Source organism: Rhyacophila brunnea, unplaced genomic scaffold, assembly GCF_057557595.1.
Source record: "Rhyacophila brunnea isolate RB1 unplaced genomic scaffold, BYU_Rbru_1.0 scaffold_21, whole genome shotgun sequence".
NCBI lineage: Eukaryota > Metazoa > Arthropoda > Insecta > Trichoptera > Rhyacophilidae > Rhyacophila > Rhyacophila brunnea.
This window is the reverse complement of record NW_028232871.1, coordinates 278,031-284,058: the sequence shown is the minus strand read 5'-3', so window position 1 is coordinate 284,058 and position 6,028 is coordinate 278,031. Positions and strand designations below refer to the sequence as shown.

Here is a 6,028-nt window from a genome sequence, read left to right as displayed (position 1 = left end):
AATGGGAAATATCAAAACACTTGGACCGTTAACCGTAATACGATTTAATAATGGACTCGGAATTTCAAAAAGGGCACGCGTTCATAATTGGTTAAATTAATTTTATTTTTACAAAAGAATATAAAATTGACAACAAGTAAAAGGAGGATCATTAGCGCTTACAGGTGCTATAATGGCTTCTATTTTTTTTTGTCTTGCAGGGCTATTCTAACTAGTTAAGAAGATAACACGTTTCTGTTATTTATTTATTTTGATCAGAAATAACACGGATACCTCTCGATTCAATTCTGTCTTACGAGGAGGTTATCTAAATTTGAAGTTAACACTTAAGTTCCACAGCACAGTCTGTACTCTGTAGGTAGAGAGGTTCATAATAATATGCTCTACTTAGCAACGAACATGGTGATTAGCTTTTTTCTAAATATTATGTCATACAACATATTGAATTTTCTTCTAATTTGAGACTTTTTGGTTGATAATAATATATAATAATAATCGATGAAGCACGTTCAAGTTTAACACATGTAAGTGTTATTAAATTTGTGTATACGGAAAATGTTAAAGTTCGTCTCTTATTTCAGAGTTTGTATCGAAAATAGTGATCTTTTTTGTTTTATTTTCATTCATAATATTATGTTAAGGTTTCATCTCTAGAGAAGGTTTTGTTCGACATCTTTGGTCTCTTGGCGCTAAGCCTCCACATAAAAGTGACAATAAAATGAATATCAAAAAGAATTCGCATCCTTTCAAAGCGTTCTTTTACTTGCATGCAATAAAATAATATGGTACAGTTTTGCAAACATTCGCATGAAAGCACTGGACGTCACGGTCCATAGGTATACCGCAAAAACCTCGGACGATCAGGCAATCGTGGGAAAAATAAAAATTAGATACTGACACAATAAAGGAATCACGCATTATTTGCTGTATATTTCATTTCTTAGTAATGATAATCATTTTAAAGATAACTGTGAAACCGCATTTTCGGTATTTTTTTTTTTCAAAATGTTGACTGAAAAATAAAAAATTAATCCGATTTGCCTACAATATAAATTTTGAGTTTGGTAAATTAATATGTGCTCGTACACCAAGCCCGATGCGAATTATGTTTTTTTAAACTGAAGCAGTTCGTAAAAAGCAAAATCTAACGTTGCCAACAATATGAGATATATACCTACATGGTTATATTTTTTTACATCGCCATTTTTGCATCTAGTTAAGTTAATAAAAACCGATAAGTTCACAATTCAACAAATTACGTAAATGACGATTTGTGTGTCAAGCGCAACTGGTTGGTTTTTTAGTATCTTTTTTTGTGTTGTATTTTATTTTCAATATCAATATGCCCATTTATATTATCTGTTTACAATAATATATCGTCCCTTTACTGGAAGCCAGGCGGGAAAAGCGGCAAAATTCATGAATCCAAGAATGATAACCTAACCCAGTGGTCGGCAAACTCATTAGTCAATAGAGCCAAATATCAACAGTACAACGATTGAGATTTTTTTTGAGAGCCAAATTTCTTAAACTTACTATACTATATAATGTAGGTACACTGTTAACGTGATATCATTCTTAATACATAATGATCTTATATATAGATAAAAATTAAATTGTAGGTAAGGGATCTATAAAATTAAATCATGACAATGATTAACAAACACTTAATGTGAACAATGGCCTTGCGTCTCCTTGAAAAGTTTGGATAATTCAGGTTTGTATGTTGTTGTCTTTAATTTTATGCACGATTCCAGGTTCTCATCAATAAAACAACTTCTCAATTTACTCTTGATAAGGTTCATGCTTGAAAAAGATTGTTCGCATGAATATGTAGAATTGGAAAGGGAAAGAACAGCGAACGCTAGTTTTTTCAACTGATCATATGAGTCAGGAATACTATTCCAGGTATTAAAAATCATCATGTCTTCCTTCTCCAGGTCTTTCAAAGCAGACTACTAAACTTGTTCTCTGAAACATGTTCACATTTGTTTTTCTCCAACATGTCCATATCAGCACAGAGATGTTCAAATTCAGAGCTCCATAATTCTTTATCCATAAGCTTTATCTATAATAGAGTTGATAATCTTAATCACCAATTCCATAACTTTGCAAATGTCTGTGCACAAAGCTCTTCTTGACGAATGGTGCAATGGTAAGCAAGTATCTCGTGATTGTTTTTCTTCCAAAATAGCAAAAACCCCTTTTCTTATGCCGCCCGTCAGTTGAAATTGACACAATTTTATCGAGTGGAATATGATGTTTTTCCATACACTCAATTACAGCATTTGCAATATCCTCTCCACGTGTTTGATATTTGAGTGGCAATAATCCTACAAGTTCTTTTTCAGGACTTGTAGATGAAATAAATCGTACTTACAAAACGTGAAACTTGTGCTGTATCATTTATGTCACAAAACTCGTTAACTGCTATTGATAAAGCTGAAACCAATTTAAGATCTTCGACTTGCTGGTTGGTTATATTCGAATACATTTTGACTGTTATAATATCTTTCACTATTTTAGCCCGTATGCGGTCATTTGTGGCAGAGCCACACCCAAGGGGTCAAAGAGCCACATGTGGCTCGCGAGCCGTGGTTTGCCGACCACTGACCTAACCTAACAAATAATGCAGTATAACGGCTATTTTCCAAAAAGCAGACTACTACACTACTAATCATTAAACAGACAACAACATATATGCACCGTGTTGAACACGTTGAAACATATGTGAACATGCTGCGTTCACATAAGATTATTTTAATACTGACCTATTACAGCGGACGCTCACATAAGATTAATTACGGTGAATGATTTTGGATGCTCTCATATAGTATTAGGTAATTTAATATCGACTTTTTTTTATTATACCTAATACAGATAGTAGAGTACCGATAACTCATTTTCGTCAAAATCACCACATAGGAGGTATTTAATAAACAGGACGATATATATAAAAAAAAATATTTATCAACTTAAAATAATCAGTTTCTGTAAATCGTTAGGTTTTTAACATTTTTTAAATGTGAATTTGGCGCGTTTTAGAACTTTAAGATACTGTGTGAAATTATAAATAAAATATGTTGGTATGTATTTTTGGGTTAGATTTTGAAAGTGTCGATATTTTTAATTATGCACCTAATATCGTGTATAAGTTGTGCAAATTTCATTAATAGTTTATGTTTTAACTGAACAAACAAATGATTAGATTTTTTTCCTAATCAGTAAGATACTATTTTTTCTTAGAAGTTTTTTTTAAATTATGCATGTTCAATAAAAGAACGTTATATTTTTAAAAGTTTCTGAATTATTCGTTGAAAACAAAAAAAATGTTTATTAAATTATTAGCAAGTGCAAATACGTTATAACTAAAATTTCGAGTGATCCTGACAACGGTTGGTTTCAAAATTATGTATGTTCAATAATTGTTTAGTTATAACTTATAACGCAACCAAGACTGAATAAAATAGAAAAAAAAACGTTTATTTTGTGCTTTATTTTTTTTTAATTTAAAGAATATACTTAGGTATCCCTATATATATTTTGTAATTAAAACAATTAAATATTATACTTTTGTATCATGGAAATAGTCAAAACTCTGATCAAAGAGCAAATATAATGAAAAAGACGTACAGTTCAATTTTATTATTATTATGGTGTGTATGGACGGATAATCAAATTGATAATAATACACTATGCGGTTGAAGAACTTTGTTTAAATGGCTTTATATTTAACACAAAGGAGAAAAGAAAATGTTGATTAAAAATTGAATAGGCCAGTCAGGTAGCGTTAGTATTGATTAATGATTAACTATCAGATAGAATGAAGCCACATTACATAAACAATCCATGGACATTTTAACCGAAGCGTAATAATGACAATTTGTTTGAAATGGATGGGTCATTTTAGTCGGCGACCGATGAAATCGCTGGCTATGCGATACGAAAGACACTCCTTCACAGGGCTGGCATTAAAACAACGGATTATATCTGTGATATTTGTTCAATTTATGAAAGTGCAAAAGAAATATAAGTATATTTATATAAAACCGATACTGTTTCATTCGATCAATCCAAATCAACTATTAATGATAATATTTGATGCTCGTGTACGTGGAGAAATTTTTCAAATTCTTATACTTAGTGAAAAATATCAATTATACACATAGGTACCTAACCTAAATTGACATATACGATTCAGGGCCGACTATATTTACTGAATATCGAATTACGGTGGGAGTCTTAGTTTTTTTTTTTAGAATTATTAATGTCCTTGCTTTTTCGTACAAGGTGGTTGTTAGTAATTTTGAACAATCACAAACACCCAGGCTTTGAGAAAAACACATAAATATTGTGTGTTCTGACTGGGAATCGAACCCAGGAACTCTCGGGTGGAAGGCAAGCGCCTTACGCACTGCACCGCGAGAGCCGCCTAGTGCTAGTTATTCATTACCTTCGAATGCAATGCGGTAACCGGCAACAAATGAAGATTTCTGATTGAATATTTCGTTCAAATTATTATTAACTACTATTTATTTTAATATACTTTACCATACTACATTCGAAGTATGATCAATGACTAACATTACCGTCGAAGTTTACAGTTTCGTCTCACGGCCTGACTATAGTGTATCTTGATATGATTCCATGTAGAACCGAAATACTGTACAGAAATGAGGTAATTTATTGGATGGCGTTCTGCATAATATCAAAATCAGAAAACTACAGTACCTCGGCAGCGTTGTGAGAGGATAAAAGTACAGCATTCCCAACTTATCATCCAAGGAATGATTATCGGTAAGCGTAGCAGAGGACGATGCCGCATTTCGTGGGTTAAGAACCTCAGTGATTTGTACGAATGCAGCTGCACCGAACAGTTCAGGGCCGACCTGCATCAGCGGCAGGTACGATAATAAGAATGAAGTCTTATAACATCCATCTGTTAACGAAATGTGTAATAAAATACGTATCGTCAGACCAAGATTCTATGATCATTGATCAGAGTCGTTCACCCTGTAATTCTACGGACGCTGAATCCATATAATTCATTTGCATTGTATTGCTAAAACGTTATTAGTATTATTACCGTAACAGATATATTGACCATATAAAGTCGTCATTTATGTTAAAATCATTGATTTTTATTGAATGCATCATTATGTAACAATATTATATTAGTTATTGTGTGGCTCGTCTATTGAGACAAAATTGACAATCTACGCTAAAATAAAATTGACTCACAAATTCTCATTTTTCAAACATTTTAAAACTTTAAGTACGATGTATCGTATTTCTTTGAGGACCTCTTAACCAGAGCTTCCCAAACGATGTACCATAAGGTTCCATTATATTTCTTTTATAAATCTGGTAAATTGTGAGAAAAAAGAATGGTACACTTTTCACACAAATATATTTTACTTGTAAATTATTGTATTTGTGTTAATTACATAATTTACCTAGTATTTTTTATATTCGGTAATAATATAAAATATATACTTATGTTTGCGTGGTACCTACATTCAATGTATTATGTCCTCGATTGTATATAGATAGCATAGTACCTCTCTGTAACATGTTTTGCTTGAAAATTCAATCTTTTGTGGTATAATTATTATTATATTAAATTAACTTTTTGCTCAATTCTTTTGAAAAAATAACCAAATAAAAGACAATATTTATATCCAAACGGTATCATATGATGATATTTTGATACTGGTTCCGTGACGTTTTAATGTAATAAATTGGTAGAAAAAGAAAAATGTATATTATATTTAAAATACTTATATATTACTTATTGAACGATGGTGAACTATTTTGATGCTAAGTTCTAATGCAATTGCATTTATTGAGATTGTTCTTCAACATAATACACAATTGACTCTGAAAGTCATATGGCAGCCATTTTTTTCAAACAATATTACGAGTCTGAAAAAAGATATAAGTAGGTTAACTATAATTATAATCATTCCTAAGTTTGCCGCGAAAAGGGTTGGGGAGCACTGCTCCAAATAGTCTAAACAAAGCTTTT

The 6,028-nt window shown here is 31.5% G+C and overlaps 2 protein-coding genes across 2 annotated transcripts in view; one reads left to right on the top strand and one right to left on the bottom strand.

The window, feature by feature from the left end:
- The window catches only part of LOC147070576 (uncharacterized), a 221,352-nt gene that overhangs the window by 116,932 nt on the left and 98,392 nt on the right, over window positions 1-6,028 (top strand). The gene's annotated exons all lie outside the window — the stretch shown is intronic.
- The window catches only part of LOC147070580 (acyl-CoA:lysophosphatidylglycerol acyltransferase 1-like), a 767,070-nt gene that overhangs the window by 733,675 nt on the left and 27,367 nt on the right, over window positions 1-6,028 (bottom strand). The window lies entirely within an intron of this gene.